The 17,894-nt window shown below is 46.8% G+C and overlaps 1 long non-coding RNA gene across 6 annotated transcripts in view; it reads right to left on the bottom strand.

Moving 5' to 3' along the window:
- The window catches only part of LOC135423733 (uncharacterized), a 133,957-nt gene that overhangs the window by 5,614 nt on the left and 110,449 nt on the right, over nucleotides 1-17,894 (bottom strand). For 2 of the 6 annotated variants that reach the window (XR_010434931.1, XR_010434936.1), the window contains 4 exons: nucleotides 16,295-16,413; nucleotides 14,677-14,839; nucleotides 12,512-12,568; nucleotides 796-5,858 (listed from right to left, as the gene is read on the bottom strand). This is a non-coding gene — a long non-coding RNA (uncharacterized LOC135423733). Of the gene's footprint in view, nucleotides 1-795; nucleotides 5,859-12,511; nucleotides 12,569-14,676; nucleotides 14,840-15,741; nucleotides 15,781-16,294; nucleotides 16,414-17,894 lie in introns of all 6 variants that reach the window. The other 4 variants (XR_010434932.1, XR_010434935.1, XR_010434933.1 and 1 more) reach the window with 4 other exon arrangements.

Here is a 17,894-nt window from a genome sequence, read left to right as displayed (position 1 = left end):
AGAGAAACACTTCCCTCACATCTGTGCCCTTCTCATGGCAGCAAAAGCAGGGCACAAAGTGCTTTGCATCAGCCTCTCATCTCTGGAGTGAGGAGGATTGCCCCTCTCTGGTCAGAAGCCATGGGTGGCAGATGTTTGGGTTTGTTCCCTTTGGCCATTGGCAGCGGCAGATCCGGAGCTGCTACAAAGTGCTGAGGCTCTGCACCAGCTCCCAGCCCTGGGAAATCCCAGCTGTCTGCTCACATCCATCCTCTGCAAGCAATCTTTAATCCTCCCAACGTTCCCTTCAGGCTCTTCGTTCCAAGGCTGCAGAATGTGTTTACACAGCCTCAAATTCTAGGAGTGCAATGCAACCTCCATGAGAAGGGTGAAAAAGTGAATAAGTGAATGGGAATTTCATTTTGGTTTTTTTGTTTGTTTGTTCATTTTGTTGGTTTGGGTTTTTATTTTTTTTATTTTTGGTTTTGTTTTTTTTTTTAATAATAAAACCCTAAACAAAACAAAAATTAAACAAAAACCCCTACCATTAACGTGGTTGCCAGCTCCCTCCTTCATGAAGATGCTTTATCTGCTCATTCCTTTGAACACCAAAACCACTAAGTCCTGTACTTCCTCCTCTCTTCATCCCTTTTTTTCCTTCAACAAACATTTTTATTGCAACAGAAGCACCAACCATGGACCCACCAAACCTCTGATTTACAACAGATCATATAATCTGTTTAGTAGCTGGTACATCCTATCCACTTTTCCTACCTTGAACCTGCTGATGGGTTCAACTGACACATATTGGCTTACCCATGACAGACTTTATATCCATGTTTTCAAAGGATCTCCAGGTGCATTTGGCTGCCTGAAGTTTGGCCATGAGGAAAGGGCACTCAGAGCCCTGACTGCTCCTGTGGTTCTCTGTCTCTGAGGATCTCACCTGCGAGGAAGAGGGGTCGTGAGACCCAAGAGGTTGAATATTAGGCAGTGTTTAAGCACACCTTGCACACACTGCCCTGGATGAGATCCCCTTCCTTTCTGACAGACCTAGGTTTAGCTCACCCAAGGCAGACATGGGACATGGAAAGGCATATCTTATTTTTTAAGCTGAGGAAGGGCAAGGGAAACACAGCCAAGAGCCAAGTGAAAGTAGAGGACAAGAACGTGGGGAAATTTTCAAGCTGCACATCGTGCAGGTGAAGGGCGAGTCTGAAACAGAACCAAAGCTGCTGAACCAGACCTTTGAGGCCACCTGAGGTGAGACAGAATCAGCAGAGATTTCATTACTCACAAATCCCTCCAGATGTCTTAAATAATTCACAGCAAGCACTGGGACATAAGGACCAGGAGTCCCATTAGGCGGCACATCGTATTGTTTTTGTTCATTAGGGTGAGTCACACAAAACACATTATTACATAAAGCAGGATGTCTCATTAATTACATCAGTCTGGGGGCTATAATGTACCCGTGCCTGGGAGGGCTCTGGGAGACTCAGTCCTTGTCCTGGTTGTTCCAGAGAGTGTTTCCCTGCAGAAGGTCACCCCTCGCCCCACCCAGGCTGTTGCTGCGGGTCTGGCTCCTGGTGCCCTGGCTGTGACTCTGCCCAGGGGTGCTGGGCACTTCTCCAGCAACTTCACCTCTTCCATGAACTGCCCCTGGGGACACAGCTCTCCTTGTGCTCACCCCACACAGGCTGGGCACAGCTCCAGCTGGGAACGAGGGAAAACCCCTCCCTGAGCTGAGCTCCTGCTGCCACCAACTCCGGGATTATAACAGAGGCTAAAGGAGGAGTGTTTGTCACTGTGGCATTCGGAATAACACTGTGGCTTTTGGAGCAAGGGAAACTGAGCATTTCAACGGCAGCTGCCAGTGTTTGCCCACACAGGCAGGTGGTACCTGTGCCTGCCAGCAGGAGGGGAGACCCTGGGACCCCACCTTTCCACGCTGTTAGCCTGCAAACACTCACCAAGGCCAGCCCTGTTTGCGTGGATGATGGTGAAAAGGGGTGCCACATCCACTTCAGTCCTGCCACCTGCAGGTACCCAAATGGGGGGAGCTGAATTTCATGAAGAAAAAGACATTGCAGGGCATAGGGAGAGTGACCAAGTTCTTAGGGCCTGAGTCACTTCTGCAGAGACAGGAGAGACACCCTCCCTGGGGGGGGTCTCAGCAGTAGCTGGGAGCTGTAGGCTGCCAACCCACCCCATCTGTGCAGCCTCTGCCCACTTTTGGAGCTCAGAAGTGCAGCTCCTTCCTACCTTTTCAACAAAAAGTGTTGTTATGGGAGACATACACCACTTCACAGAGTCAGGCTTCCAAAATCTACATCGTCCTGTGGAAGCCCACTGCAACCTCAGGGACTAAATAAACTCACCAGTTCCCTGCTGCCTCCCTTCTACTGTCCTACAGTTTTCCAGGTAGGACTGTGTCCAGTGATGGATGCCTGCAGGGATGTGAGACAGAGATCAGAAGTGTGAATGGGAATTAGATTTCACTGTTTGGCACAGAAGAGGATCCTATAAGTAATTCAGGGGACCACCGAGGTCTGCACTAACATAACCTTTCAGAATAGCATTCACTCCATACTAGGTTATATCCAGACTCCACACGTGGACATTACCAAAACATTGCTGCCAGGATGCAGTCTGGGTTGCCTGTACAGGATCTCTGTAATTTACAGGTGCAGAGGAGAGAAAAGGTCAGGGAACATCCTCGTGTATTTTGCTCTCTAACAGCCAGTCCTTGTGAGTGTATCAAAATGCAGCAGCACTGACAGGGACAGATGATCTAGAACTCCCTGCATTATTAATATACAGCGAAAGATGAGGCAGCTTTTGTGAAAAGTATCTGTTTGCATGTTTAATATACGATGCTCTAACTTTAACACACTGCTACCCATGATGCTGCATTAAAACACAGCTAACCTTTTAAGAAGTCCCACACTGAACAAAAGAGAAAATATTTGCTGAGCTCAAGTATTCCTGAATGTTCCAGGCTTGGAAACAGGACTGCAAAGATCAGGAGAAAAAGCAGGAAGGTGGGGAGACAAAATGCAGTGACAAATGCAATGGATGAGAAGTAACAGGAGAAATGAAGAGAGAAGTAGAGGTTGGAGAGAGTTCAAGGTGTGCCTGGTGTCCACCAGCTCCAAGGAATTCAGCCTCTCCTATGGGACACCCAGATCATGATAGAGAAATGCAGCACCACATCTCACAGTGTTGGGAACTGCTTCCTTAGTCCTTGTTGAGCCTCCAGCTCTGTAAGGCACCAGCCCCTTGTGCCTGTCTTGCCTAACAAGCAGTTCACCCCAGCACTACAAATCCCAGGTTCTTATCCTTTCACTGCATGAAACAAACTCCGTTCACAGCTCCAGTCTGGCTTCTGGAAGGGGTTTCCTTCCTCATCTCAGGCTCAGCTTTGTGACAACCAGCAAAAAAGAAGCAGGAAAATTCATCTTTACAGCAGCAGGGGAGCAGGGAGAAAGGATGGGGTGGTGCAAGGACCATGGAGACACTCCCCTCCATGAACCCTGAATGATCACACTGTGCCTGGTCATCCAAAGAAAGTGTGAGTCTGGGAGAGCCAGGCCTTTAAGCCTTGTAGTAACCAAATCCCAGAAATTCTTTATCCTAAGCTCTTTAACATGGAGTGACTGAGCAGCACGTGTAGAAACCAGCTGTAATGCCTGCAGACAGCCAGGAGTCAGGGAGACATGGGTTTCTTCCCGTTGTGTTAAGCTTAAATAGAATTATATGGTCTTTAGTTTACCTTGCCATGCAGGCACATTAGGCATGGATTTCTCTAAAGCCAGAACATCACAAGCTACCCAAACAACCCTGTCATTGCAATTTCACAATTTCCCTCTTTTGTGTATCTCTGAGCTCTGACTGCAGGAAAATTTCCTCTCCTCAGCCCACTGCCATCTGGAGCAAGGTTCAGACTCAGTCACAAGCCGAGTGGGAAAGGATATTTCTGGAGAATGGTGGGAAGGTTAATGATGAGTATGCTTAGAGCTGCTGATCTCTTTCTGCATCTCACTGTGACACTCCAATCTCCACTGCACAATCTGGAACAAATAAGTAGAAGCTACTGGGAAGATAACAGGAGTTCTGAGGTCTGACAGGAACTGGGGAATGCAGAACCTCAGTCAGGTAGGCAGGAGGAGTCTCCCCAAAAGATTTCAATCTGAAATTATCCCAATTCATCCAGGAGACTGGAGCTGGTGCTAGATATGTGCAGAGCATCAGCAGGAGATTCTCAGCAGCTGCAGGGACTTTGCAACTCCCATGCCTGAGCCAGCCCAGCTCTTGAGGGGACAGAGGCGAAGGGTGTTGGAATGGGTTAACTTTAATTGTGTTAATCTTCTCAGGGAACATCGAAACTTTAACTGTTGTGTTAAAAACAGACACCAGAGGATGCCTTGTCACAGAAACAGGTGGTACCCATTGCTCTGTTAAGCTGAGGCAACACACCAGCTTTCAAGCCACCCTCTGGCTGCAGGCTGGATCACTCCACACTGCCTTCACCAATACATGACATCTCCTTGAACGGCTTCAGCTCCCTGACAACCTTCCTCAGCCATTTCAGTGCTCTTGCTCCCTCTGCCCTGGCCCTGCCTTACAGGGTGATTCTCCTCCACACTCCACCAGGCAGAGACCAGGAAGGAGAAAAGGAGGAGGGGTGCTAATGCCATCACTAGTAGGTGTTACAAGCCCATGTCAGACAGGCTGTTTGCTTCTGCTGGGCTTAGCTGGAGGTGTTTGGAAGCTTTTATACGACTTGACATCCCCCCCTCAAATAATCGACGCTGCATCCCCAAAAAGGCCGGAGACGGGCGTGTCGTGCTCTGATGCTATTTCCAGCTTTGTCCAGCAGGCACCACAGGGAAGAAGAACAGCTGCAGCTCAGGCAGTTTGATGAGCTGTTGCTGTCCTGGCTGTTCCTGGCAATGCCTGTCAGGTCTGAGCGAGCTGGACGCCGGTAACCGGGCAGAGCTGCTGTTTGTTACCCCCTCGCGGTCCTTTGACTTTTCATCTTGATTAAAGACCATGCTGAAGGATGGAATTAGCAAGGCAGGGATCCCAATCCATCCGCTGCTCCTGAAATCCAGTTGCCTGCCCACGTGCTCATCCTCGGGGCTACCAATTAGGGGCACCAGCTGCCAGCCTGGATGCCAGGGCCAGGAGCTATTAGTGCACAGACCATTAGCTTTAAAAGGCATTTGGAACTTCTGAACACATTAGGCTTTGTGTGATTGACATGCACTACAGCCATATGTGGCTTGCTGTCCTTCCTGTCAACCACTTTTTCTCCAAAAAAGTGTTGGCTTATTGGAGTGTTCTTGGTGGAGCATCTCATGAAAACATCTTACCAAGAGCAGCCAGGTTCTGCATGGGTTAAATAGTTGTTACCTGCTTTAACCAACTTCCTTGGCATCTCTTCTCTGAGATGGGAATGGCAGTTGTGTCGTATGAAAGGTTGGTCTCTATTTTTAGCCCTGTCATTTGCCCAGTTAATGGTTCCAGGGAAGTCATTTCCCTTCTTTATGCTTCAGCGACCCCATCTGTAAGATGGTAATGATGAGCCTGTACCATAGGGTTTTGAGATCTATGCTTGTAAAAAATATAATAAAACTCAGAATTATCATGGCTGCCTAAAGCAAGGGTGGAGAGGAAGCCCCAGGGGCCTTTGCAGCAGTACCTGCATTGGTTGTTTTTTGCAAGTCCTGTTCTGCCATGGCACCAGACCTGGATCCCCCCTGCAGACCTTGGCAGTCTCTGCTCCATGCTTGGCACAGGGGCAGATCTCTGGAGGCTGCTGTTGTCCCAGGATTTCCAGAAGTGGTGGTGCCAGCAAGCTCTGCAGGTCATTCCTGACAGGATGACAGGAGATGATCAGTCCATCAGCATGACCAGAGGGATTGAGCCATTGTTTTCAGCTTGTTTCCCTCACACTGCCTACATCTCCTCAGTCTCAACCACAGCTCAGTGTCAGGCAAATCATGAGCTACTCACCCTACTCTCCATCCTTACATGGGTCAACCAGCACATCTCCTCTCTCCTTCTGCCTCTCCCATTTCCCAGATGTGTCCCATTCTGCCATGAGGACCTGCTCTTTGTGAAAATGGATAGAGCTGGACTGGAGTCTCCCTGAGCACAGTGCAGCACACAGGGTGCCTGCTGCTGGAAGCCAGTGTGAGTGCCAGGAGGCAGAGCCAGAACACCAGGCTGTGTGTGCTCTGTGTCCTGTGGCAGCAGGTCCTGGGCAAACACAGATGGGGGACATTCATCAGGAGGCCACCTGGCTACCCAACCACTAACCCTGACCCTCAGGGATGAGCCAAGTGGCAAACCAGAGCCTTAGCTCTCAAAACCAAGTTAAAAGCCAGGTTGTCTTACCAGCCTGTCTGAGCCCACTGCAATATGGCTGAAGGGAGATCCTCCCATTTCTTTCCCAGCTTTTTGTTTAAAGCAGGGCCATCGTGGAATTTGGAGTTCAAATACAAGATTTCTTTAAAAATCTCTAAAAAGGATATTATAATATGAAGTTCTGATGAAAGTTCCTCGACTTCCTGCTTTATACAGCTGGTGAATACCAGCAGAAGTCTTTTAAAAATACTTTAACATCATGCCCCTTAGCTGGATTCTTGATATGCAAACATTGAATCAGTGTCATTCTAAGATATTTTTTTTATCTTGGGTCTGGCAGGTCTTTCAGGCTCAGGACAGTTCTTTTGTCATTTGAAATAACTCTCCCCTCAGCAAGACACACATCCTTCTACTTACCCAGATGGTCTCCTCCTCCAAGCTAGAATAATGTATTTAAATTTATCCAATGGATTTCATGACTCAGATTTCCCATAACTGGATGGTTTCTAACCGTCCTCTGCTCCACCTGTTCAGACATCCCAGCAACCCTCTCCCTGGCTCACAACCTTCAGTGCTGTGGTTCATCAGTGGAGTGTGATTGCCTTCAGGGAGAGGGTTTTAGCTGCTTTAGTCAGCCATGCAGCAGTTCTAGAGAAGCTTCACGTTCACACAACCCCTGGTCTACAGCTTGGTCCATGGCAGTTCTGGAGAGAAACCATGGCTTTTAGAATCTGCTTCAAAGTTTTGCTTCTTCTGGGGAGGAAAGTTATTTCCTGAAAACACTCATGTTGATCTTCTGATCGAACAGATGGAAAACCACACTTTTACTCCACCCCAAATCTCTATCCCCTGAGTACTTCTCACCAAACTACATTTCCAATCCAACAGAAAACTCATTCAGCAACCACAAACCTCATTCAGCAACCTCACTGTCTCCACAAACAGATCATTTTCTGCTTTGGACTGCAGAAGATAAATGCAAATCCTCATATATAGATGTTTAATCATCTGCCTGGATTGCATCAAGACAGCAGGCAGTGATTTTAAATACCATATAAGGGATCAAGGCACATCTCTTTACTGCTGTTCATTGAGCTCCTACACTACACAGGTCCTTTTGAAAATGTCACCAGTGCCTCCCAACTCACAGGACTCCTACTGGAGCAAAGGTTATTTTTGGAGAAAAGCACCCCAAAAGCACTGGCATCCAAAAAATCCTTTGAAATTGCTGACAGGAATGTGTGGTGGCTCATCATGGCCTGGAGCAGCTCAGAGCCAGGTGCAGAGAAAACAGGTGAGGCAGGATGAAATGAGATGAACAAGAGGAGGAGGGGTGGAAGGAACAAAGGCAAGAGGCTGGATACTTGCTTGGATGGGCTGTTAGATTGGTTTTAAATGTAAGTTGGAGTTTGAGAGGGCAGAAGTGAACTAAACTACAGGATATTGTCTTGCCACCATCTTCCATAAGCTGTTTGCAGCTGCCATAGAACTCATAAGCCATTTGAAACCCTTCCTCTGCCCCAGCCCAGACCCCCCCAGGACACCAAATGCACAAACACCAGGCAAGAACCTGGTTCCAGAGGTAGGGATGCATCCAGGAAAGACCTTGAAGACAGCATGAAACAATAGGAAACTTTCCTGCAGCCCACTAAGGCACTCCAGGAGGATGGGTTGTTTTTCCACAACAGCATCAATGCCCAAAGAAAACAAACCAATACCAAATAAATTGGGGTTTATGAGCTGAAAGAAAATGCTCTCTCCCCTGTTGCTTCAGCAGCCTAAGGAGAAGCCATGCAGCACTGACAAAATGCCTGAGGAGCATTTAAGGCTTTCAACATCAAGGTGTTATTTCCCATAACAGCCCATCAGTGGGACAAGGCCTACACACAAACCTTCCCAGCCATAACATACATTTCTGGGCATTTTGCTGTCTCAAACACAGCTCCCCAGGCTGCTGGCACAGGCTCCAGGCTGCTCTCTGGGCTCTGGGAACAAGCAGTGGCTGGGACCATCTCAACAGTGGCAATCCTGGGCTGTTGCAAATAAAACAAGTCCTCCCACATCACTGTCAGAGCTCCCCTCACCAGGGCCAGGTTGCCACAGGCACTGAAGTCCTGCCTCCCACCCACCCAAGGGGATGGGGGTGAGCCCACACCGCCCTGGGGTGACCTGGCTGAGGGTGCTGTGAGCAGCTGGAGCTGCTGCAGCGACACCAGGGGGGGCCTGCAGGAAGGGAACTTCCTTCCAGGCATCTTATTTTAAGGCATGAGGAATATTTGGGGATCAAGCACGTACCACATTAATGATCTGTCTCTCTCCTCTGCCGTGGCAACACAAGACCCCTCCATCCTCTGACCTTGGAAAGACAATAATTTCTGAGGCTGCCAAATGCCCATCCACCCTCCAGGATGTTCAGAGCTGTCCAGGATGTTCAGAGCTGTCCAGGATGTTCAGAGCTGTCCAGGATGTTCAGAGCTGTCCAGGATGTTCAGAGCTGTCCAGGATGTTCAGAGATGCAGCTTTGCTCCTTCCACCAGGTACCTGTTGAACCTGTTGAGGCCACATCTGTTAAAAACCTGGGCTCTGCAGCCAAGGGGACAGCGAGAGATGGATGGTGCTGGAGTGCAGCCACTGCTGAGGAGAGAGGCAGGATCAGCCTGCCATGGACACAGACAGACTAATGAAACCTGTGGGACTGGCATGTAATTACCTGGGTTGCCAAACTTATCGTGGAGAAGTCGGATATTTCCAGTGTTCTGTCTGCAGCCTCAGGGACAGAGCTGTCATCTGGACTGTGGTTGCCTTTCTGGGGTCAAAGGATGGAGAGGCACGGTGTTGGCATGACTGGGAGATCAGCAGTATGGTACTCATTTAATTCCAAAATATTCCTCATATCCTCAAATTAGATGCCAGGAAGGAAATTTCCACTGCCCTGAGAGCAGACTTTGCAGGGTTCAGGTTTGTGCATCCTCACAAGACACTGAGTTTGTTCAGACCAGAGTAGCAGAATGATGGATGTGACCAGAACACACAGTTCTTCATTAAATTGTGGTGAGTTAATGAGTTACTGGGGCTTTCCTGCAGATCAGCCTGGAAATGCTATTTGGACAGGCAAGGATATACTTTCAAAGTTCTTGCATTTAATTTTTTTTTTTTGCATGTAGGACTTGTGATCAGAGTTTTATTTTCATAAACAGTTTCTACAGCTTTAAAATTCTTCCATATCTATCCTTCCTAATTTCCACTCATACTATGAAGACTCAGCATATGCATTAACTAAAATTTTGGTGAATATCAAGAATTCAGAAATTTCTCGTGGGACAGATAAAAAACCCATCAAAACCAAACAAGCAAGAAGTCAACTTTAGAAAAAAAGGATTTAAAAAAAAGTAAAACAGAAGATGAAAGGAAAAAAAAAATCCAGGTGGTAGGGATTGATCTGATTTCATCCAGACTTCCCCCAAAGAGTAGCCTTCAAAAGTCAAACACAGAGCACTATTTCATGTTCTCTCCTGTAACATTTAGAGTTCAAAATGCTCATCTGTTCATCCACGTCCCCTCGCAGTGGCGTTTGCAAACGACACAAACATTTGCCTGTGATCTGTGCTCTCCCTAATGCAGCCCCAGCCTGTGCCTGCCCTGGAACAATTTTCTCTGGAGCAAGTTCAAGCACAATTTGCTCATGCTGGTATCTATCTGTCATCAGATGTGTCAGCCTAATCGCCCTCAGCTGGGGCGGGGAGGAAGGAGACAAAAGGTCACCTTCTACATACAGTCTGTTCTCCAGGAGGCAGGAGAGAGCAGGAGGAAAACCAAATTTTCACCTACCTGATAGGAATTGAATGCTTTCTTCCCTTTGCCTTTGCACTTCAGTGCAGCTCAGTGCCTCTGGTAGCAGCTGGATGTGCTTGGGACAGGTGAAAATGAAGCAGATCCACTGGAATGCCAGGAGAGTGGGTGCTGCCAAATGGTAGCTCTGAAAGTTGTGGTGCCTTTCCTTAGAGGAAGAATCTCTCAGCAGCCTTTGGATGCTGACAGCTCCCTGACTCCCCCAGGCTGTGCTGGACACTGAAACTGGGTCTGGTTCATAGAATGGTTTGGGTTGGAAGGGGCCTTAAAGATCATCCAGTTCCACCCCGTGCCATGGGCAGGGACACCTTCCACTAGCCCAGGTTGCTCCAAGCCCCGTCCAACCTGGCCTTGGACACTTCCAGGGATGGGGCAGCCACAGCTTCTCTGGGCAACCTGTGCCAGGGCCTCACCACCCACACAGGGAAGAATTTCTTCCCAATATCCAACCTAACCCTGCTCTCTGTCAGTTTGAAGCCGTTCCCCCTTGTCTGTCACTCCATGCCATTGACAAAAGTCCCTCTCCAGCTCTCTTGGAGCTCCTTCAGGTACCAAAGGTCACCTCAGAGCCTTCTCTTCTCCAGGCTGAACAGTCCAAATTCTCTCAGCCTCTCCTCACAGGAGAGCTGTTCCCTGTGACCCCGACATGCCCCACCACAAAGCTGGCATGGCTTCCATGGAATGTGCCAACAGGAGAACACTCACTGGGAAGAGGAAGAACATCACAGCCCAAGGTTTAACCTGCATTAAACACTTAGCTCAGGTATGGGCACCTTCAGCACCTCAACAATCAGGAACCCAAGCTTTCCAAACCAGCAACTCAGAGCACATCATCTGGTGGCTTAAGCAGATCACACTGGTCCCAGTAGGCAACAGGATGTCTGGATGTTGCTGAATCCAGGATGATGTTGACCCTGCTGGTTGCTGGAGAGCACCAGCCTGACTCAGGGGTCCCTGTCAGGCTGACACAAAACAGGGCAGAAGAAAGCCACGGTCCAAGGCATATCCTGGAGTGTGGAACTCAAGCTACCCAGATCCAATTGCTAGGGAGAGGTTTGGACTGGAAAGCACAGCACTGCCCACACAAGAGACAACATCTCTCCCATCCAACGCTCCCAAGACTGGCTTGGGAGGGAGACAAAAAAGTGGCTGGAGCAGGGAGGGAAGCCAGAGCATCCATCTTCATTGAAAAAGGATCTTATCCTTACAGCAGACAGAGCCACAAGGATATTTTTTATCCTTGAGGTTTATTTTCTCAGTGTTTCTGTATCTGACACTGGTCAAGAGGGATTCTGGGAAAAAACAAATATAAATGATACTTTTAGTGTTTTATAAATGGAGATGTATGATCTCAGTGACTCAGGGAGAACAGAAGACTATGGGATGGCAAGGAATAGAAAAGAGCTTGGAGATTTATTTCCCATTAGAGTGCAGCAGATGGGGAGGAAGGGGGCACACACAAAGCCAAATGATTTGATGGAGAACCAGAGCCAAAATGTAGAAAGAGCAAAAATCAAATCGAGACAGGCTGGAAGTTTTCCAGTGAAATGTTTTTCTCCCCCCAAGAAAAGTGGTATTTTCTACAAAAGCACATGTTCAGGGACACCCTCAGCTTTAATGAAATTGTTATTATTTTTCAGTTTGCACTGAATAACCAATCCAAAAAGACCCAAACCACCAGAAAAAGACGTTTGGTTGCAGCAGACTTATTTCCATTGAAAACACAGGTGAAAGAAAAGGCTTATGTGCAATTCTGAAAGCAAAGGCTTACGTGCAATTCTCCCATCAATAAAATCTAATTTTCTAACCATTTTTAAGGCTGAAATGAAAAAGAAGAGTTAAGGAAAAACGTTTTCAAGGAAAGCAAGCGAGATGCTATGGACACCAAAGCTGCAGAAAGTTTTACCAACCTGGCTGCTGTTGTTACCTGTCAATCTCCCAGAGCTGCCATGTGAAGGATAACCATGTCCTGGAGCCTGATGCTTACAGCAAGGACAGGCTTATACACCCCAATAAAATGCTTTTTTTTTCCCCTTGACCATGTCTCTGTCTAATAAAAGGTTTTATCTCTCTCTACAAATCTTGTGTTAATGTGGCACTTAACCCTCACTGGCAACACACATTCAGAATAACCAGAGGAGGGAGGACTGGGACATACAGAGCCAGTGCACCAGGATGCCAGGAATGCACCTTGCCTGGGTCAGAAAAAGGGACCCATTTCTCCATCCCTTTCCTCTCTGGGGTTTATTTTGCTGTGCCCCTGACCGTGCTCCCCAATCATCTCATCCCCCCTCACGGCCTCCCTCACCTCTCCTTCTTGCATCCCTGGTGCTTCCTCTTGCCCTGTCAGATGTCTTCAGAGACACTAGAATAGGAAAATACAGACAAACACCCACACAACACAAATTTAGCAACGTGAATTGGAGAAGAGAGATATTTTTTTTTTGCATGCTGGCTGTTCCAGCACAGGCAACAATTGGTGCAAACTGAACATTTTGCAGCACGTGTCATGTGCAGGGACCCAGCACAGATTTCAGCAGCAGTAGTAGCTGTGAGGAAGCTGGTTTGTAACAACCAGCACAAAGTAATGAAGTAATGGAAACACTAAACTATTTTACTCTGCAGCCAAACTAAATGTCTTTTGGTCCTTCATGCATGAGCCTTTTAAGTGTAAACTTTTCACAGTGAGAGAAAGGAAATCACCCTTAGACTTTAGCAAGAATGATTCAGATAGCCCCAGGCAGCAAAGATCTGAGCTGATAAAGAACAACAGTTTCTGACTGCCTTTGGAAAAGTATTTGCTGATCTTTGTTCATGTGCAACATTGCTTTAAGCTACAAAAGACACAGAGGGTAATGGCAGGTCACTGGGAAGATGTTATTGTGTTGTTCCTTTTCAATATGCTCCCCCCCCTTTTCCAGAGGTGTAGGGCCAAATGGGAGATGGACTGGCAGTGGAAACCTCATCCCCACTCCCTAAGCAGAGGTCAGCCCAGCCCTGGGTCTGAGCAATGGCACTAGAACCTCAATTATTCTGAGAACAAAACACAGCATTGCCATTGTAGAGGCTGTTCCAGTGCAGTTTTCAAAAACAGATGTGCACAGGAATTAAAGCCAAACATCCATCAGCTCCACGTGACTAACTCAGGAACCCAGCACATGTTGGTAAAGAGAGGGGAACAAATACCTTGAGATTCCATTATCCAAGTATCTCAGCACTTCCCATCTCTGAAATAAACCATTCTGATGGGCAGAGTACCTTGGAGGAGTCCCTGGCTGCCCTGGGCCTGACAGCAGCAAATATTTCCTATTCAAAATGAAAAAAGTGCATGGAGAAGACAGTGAAAACAGGGAAAAAAAACCAGCAAAAACTCAGAAGAGTAACTGAAGAACCATGGGGTGAAATCCTGGTCTTTCTAAGTCAGTGTCAAAACACTCCCACTGGTTTCCATATCTTATATAAGTTCTTCTTTCATTAGTAAAACATGCTGACAAGTACAGAAAAATTCACCATGCAGGATTTAGCTCACACTGTCCATCAGCCCTTCTGCAGTGACATCACCATGGGAAGAGAATGGTGAAGAGATCAGGTAAGGTCCCCCATCCTGCCAACAGCACTGCTCTGATGTAGAGGTGACTACAGCCCTTGGACCTTCTCCACTGGCTGTAAGATAAGGAATAGGGCCTTTTCCTCTCCTGGCTAGGCAGGATTTCTGGCTTTTGTTTCAGAATGAGGAGAGGAGCATAAAAACTGCCTCGTAAATATGATGTTTTTTAATGAATACTTCCTAACAAGTTGATGAGATGGCATGGAGGGAACAATGTCTCTCTGCCCTGCACATGAGGCTGTGCCTGTTCTCCCCTCTGACACAGCCTCCACAGGGACCAAGCCTCAGCCCCACCATGACCCAGCAGTCCCAGGGCAAAATGAGATCAGCTGCCCTCCTGCTCAGCTGTGGGAGATGGGCTCCCCAGAGCTTCCTCCCAGCTCTGTAAATCAGCCAGCCCAAGCAGAGCTTGGCCAGAAGGTGCCTCATCCCTTCTAAGACTCACAGCCCTGCCCTCCTCTTCCAAAGCCATTTATTTGGAAAGGGCAAAGAGAGGTCCCAGCTAAGCCATGACTAATGCCTAGCTAATCCCCAGAGGAGGGACAAAGCAGCTCCCAAGGAAACAGGGCCTAATGCTTTCCTGACCCAGGCTGTGACAGTTTAAGAGAGAGCTCACTCTTACCAGTAAAAATAAATGCTTTCCTCATCAGAGATTAGAGAGGGCAGCTCTCCCTCTGTGTTACATCTGCAGGGCCAGCAGGGCCAGGGCAGTGTCAAGGCTCTGCAGACCTGCCACAGTGCACCAAGGGATTAACTCAGGGCAGTCCAGAGGAAAAAAATTACTGTGACTTTTGTCCTAACCTCCTGAGCTGTTAAATGCTGAAGTAATTGGCCAGTTTTCATTGTCACAACCAAGCAAAACTCACCTTCACTTTCCCTGAGTAGTTGTTTCCTACTTTGGGTTTGATCACTAGGATGTGTTTAGTCCTTACGGTGACGTCCATCACATTCAGAGGTGTGAAATGATCCCCAAATTCTATACACACTTTCCGTGGAAGCTGCTCTTCACTTGATATTAGAAAGAAGGTTCTGAGAGAGGCAAACAAGCAGCAAAAATGGCATTGCTTAATAAATAAAAAAAATAGGGTGAACAGGAATTATTTGCAACATGAAACAATCAGGCTCAGTGAAGTTCAGGAAATATCTATTAAAATGAAGACTACTTGAAATTACTGATTCTTTTCCTCTTCAAATGTGTATGTTTTAATTAAGTATTTTTAGTGTTTTATACTTCCTACATTACCAGCTCATTTGTAAATTCCAACATCTTTACATACATTTAAGCTACATTTGTTCTTCTACTGACAATTAATACTTCGTTCAATTAATATTTTTACATTTACCAAAGAGCTATAAAATCTTTTATCCTTGCGAAAAAAAAATACATTCTTTTAATCATCTCCAGTGTTGTGCTGCAGGCAATGTTTTGTAGGTGTACTTGGATGCTGGGAAACAATTACACAGAGCTGGAACTGCCAACACTCTTCTTCTGCTTGGAGGAAATTCCAGCCCTTGGTGGAGGGATGTTGCACAGAAATAACTGCAGGTAGTGCAGTTACTATTGTGCATTTTGCCAATATGAACTTAAATAATCTCCTTTTACAGAAATATAAAATCCCCTGCCCCATCCATTCAGCCTGCCCAGTGCAAGAGCACTACAGGACCTGCCTCCAGCACCTAATCCTGGAGGGGAACTCCCCCCTTGGAGGAGCTGAGGTGAGAGGCAGCATCCACTGAAGGGCTCCTGTGAAAAAAGGAATGTGGAACATCATTCTGATGGGAACATCATTCTTCCCACCCAGGCTTTCCCTCCTGCAAGGGTTGGATTCAAGGAGTTCTGCACGCTGGAGGGTGTGAGCAGAGTGCCTCCCTAGCAGAACTGTGCAGAGCAGAACTGCAAAAGGAATTCGTGTCAGCCAGAACAGAATTACCTGAGAGCAAGAAGTGCACGATAAATGGCCCGTGGCTCTCTGTAGAAAAAAAAGGGAAGTTCATAGGGTACAATATCACAGGGAAGGAAACTATTTTAACCATATAAATGACAGGCATATTTTAAAGAAAATGGGTTTTAGTTTAGCAGAAGTAGTTTGACCGCGGAGTACTTTGCTGGTACAGAGGGAACACAGGATCCAACTTTGCTTTCATGATGCTGTGCCAACACAGCCCATTATGCAAGGGAGGACTTTCAAATTCTTATTTCAGAAAATAGGTCAGACTGAGCTCAAATGCTTTCTTGTTGAAATGCAGCTTAATGTGGATTTGAGTGACTATCATGGCTCAGTGCCAGTCAGCAACTTCAGAGACATTGCTGAGAAACGTCCTTCAACCTTCCTTTGCTTCAATCTTCCTTGTTCAGGGAAGGAAGGTAAAGGAACAAGACTGAGATGCCTCCATAAAGGAAAAAATCACAGGCCATGGAACTGCTACAGCCAAGCTATCCAAGCCAGGCAACCTGTCTGCTGGTTTTGCTGCTGGACTACTCACCTTAAAGAAAGCAGAGAAGAGTTGTCTGTAGGTGGGACAAACAGAAAGATGAAGCCCTGTCTGCTGCAGAGATGAAAGTGTCACATCAAAAGTTCATTTCAAGCACAGGTCAGGATTGACTGGAGGGAGACATGGTAGCAAAATCTGTTATTCATTCCAATTTCATGGCTAAATCTCTGTAAGAACAAGGACAACAATTTTGAAAATCATCACCATGGAAGTGTTTCATTATTTTGTTGCATTTTTTTTCTTAAGGCTTCAAACTTGACATATTCAATCAAATCTACTGCTCCTTTTACATTGTGGATTAGTTAATTGCAGAAGCAAAAAAGGGTGCCTGATTTATTATGTATAGAGCTTTGGAAAACTACAAAAAGCAGAAGCACAGACAAGTCATCCAGCTCCTCACTGATGGCCTTCAGCAACGAGGAAATGAGACTGACTGTAGTAAAAATGCAAATAAAAAAAGCAACATATGAATTCAGGCCTCTGTCTTCATTACAGAATCAATAGGAAATGCATTAATTCAGGCAGCCAAAAGTTTAAAGCAAGCCAAAATAAAAAGGAGAACAAACACCAGTCTATCACATCTGTAGCCCTGGCTGCAGGGAAATGTTGCCAAATTACTAACCACATATATGGCAATTTATACCTCCCATCACCCCACATGGGCTCTAGTAGCCTCTCTAAACAATTCAGAGAACAAGATTCCACAAAAAAAAAAAAAAAAAGGGGGGGAGCAGTTTAATCTGGGGACAGGAGGAGTCTCTCCTGAAGTCTCTTCCATGATGAGAACGTGAAATTGCCAAAATCCATCGAACTGGACTTGCAGAAAACTTAAAGTGGATTTCCTGAGCAGTCCAGAAATCCTCCCCATTTCTTCCCAGACGTTTCCCCTGCTGGCACGATGCCTGCCCTGCTGCAGGGAGGGCTCACACTCGGTGCCAGCACCCGCTCTAAGGGCTTTTCAGTCACGCTGAGGAGCAAAACTGAGCAGCAGCTGCCTGGGAAATCCTCGAGGGTGAGGTTCAGATACCCAATCTATCCCAGATAAAACGTGAGAACCTGATAAATTTGACAGTGATACCAGTTGCTTTTGAGGAATCCATTACACAGCCATCAGCTCATGACAACCCTTGGCTTTTAAAGACTGAACCAGTGACACAGAGGAGACATCTCCACGCAGCCCCCAAACCTCAGAGCCCCTTGGAGCTGAGGCATCTCTGATAAAGCACTGAGCCTGTGCAAACTAAATTTAGTGCTGAGAAAATGGAGCTCAAACACACGCAAAGCTTTCACTCACTGCCTGGGTCTGGGTATGAATCAAATTCCTGCACTGCTCTTTGCCAATTAATACCTCCAGATAAAGCACACCAGGGAGTGACTTCCAATAGCACAGATTTTGTGTGCTCTGCTGCCCTGATAGACGTCGTAGCACTTTACTACTGTTTTACATGTCCAAATATTTGCCTGGATAAATAGATTTAGAATAGTTTGAATAAGCTGCACTTTGTCTTAGGAAGCTGGATGAGTCACATCGAAATGAAATATTCTGGAAAAGGTCTCCAGTACAATTACAGATGGGAAAATGAAAGGAGAA

This window comes from Pseudopipra pipra, chromosome 17, assembly GCF_036250125.1.
Source record: "Pseudopipra pipra isolate bDixPip1 chromosome 17, bDixPip1.hap1, whole genome shotgun sequence".
In the NCBI taxonomy this organism is placed as follows: Eukaryota; Metazoa; Chordata; class Aves; order Passeriformes; family Pipridae; genus Pseudopipra; species Pseudopipra pipra.
Note: the sequence above shows the minus strand (reverse complement) of the source record. Positions and strands in the feature narration are given on the sequence as shown.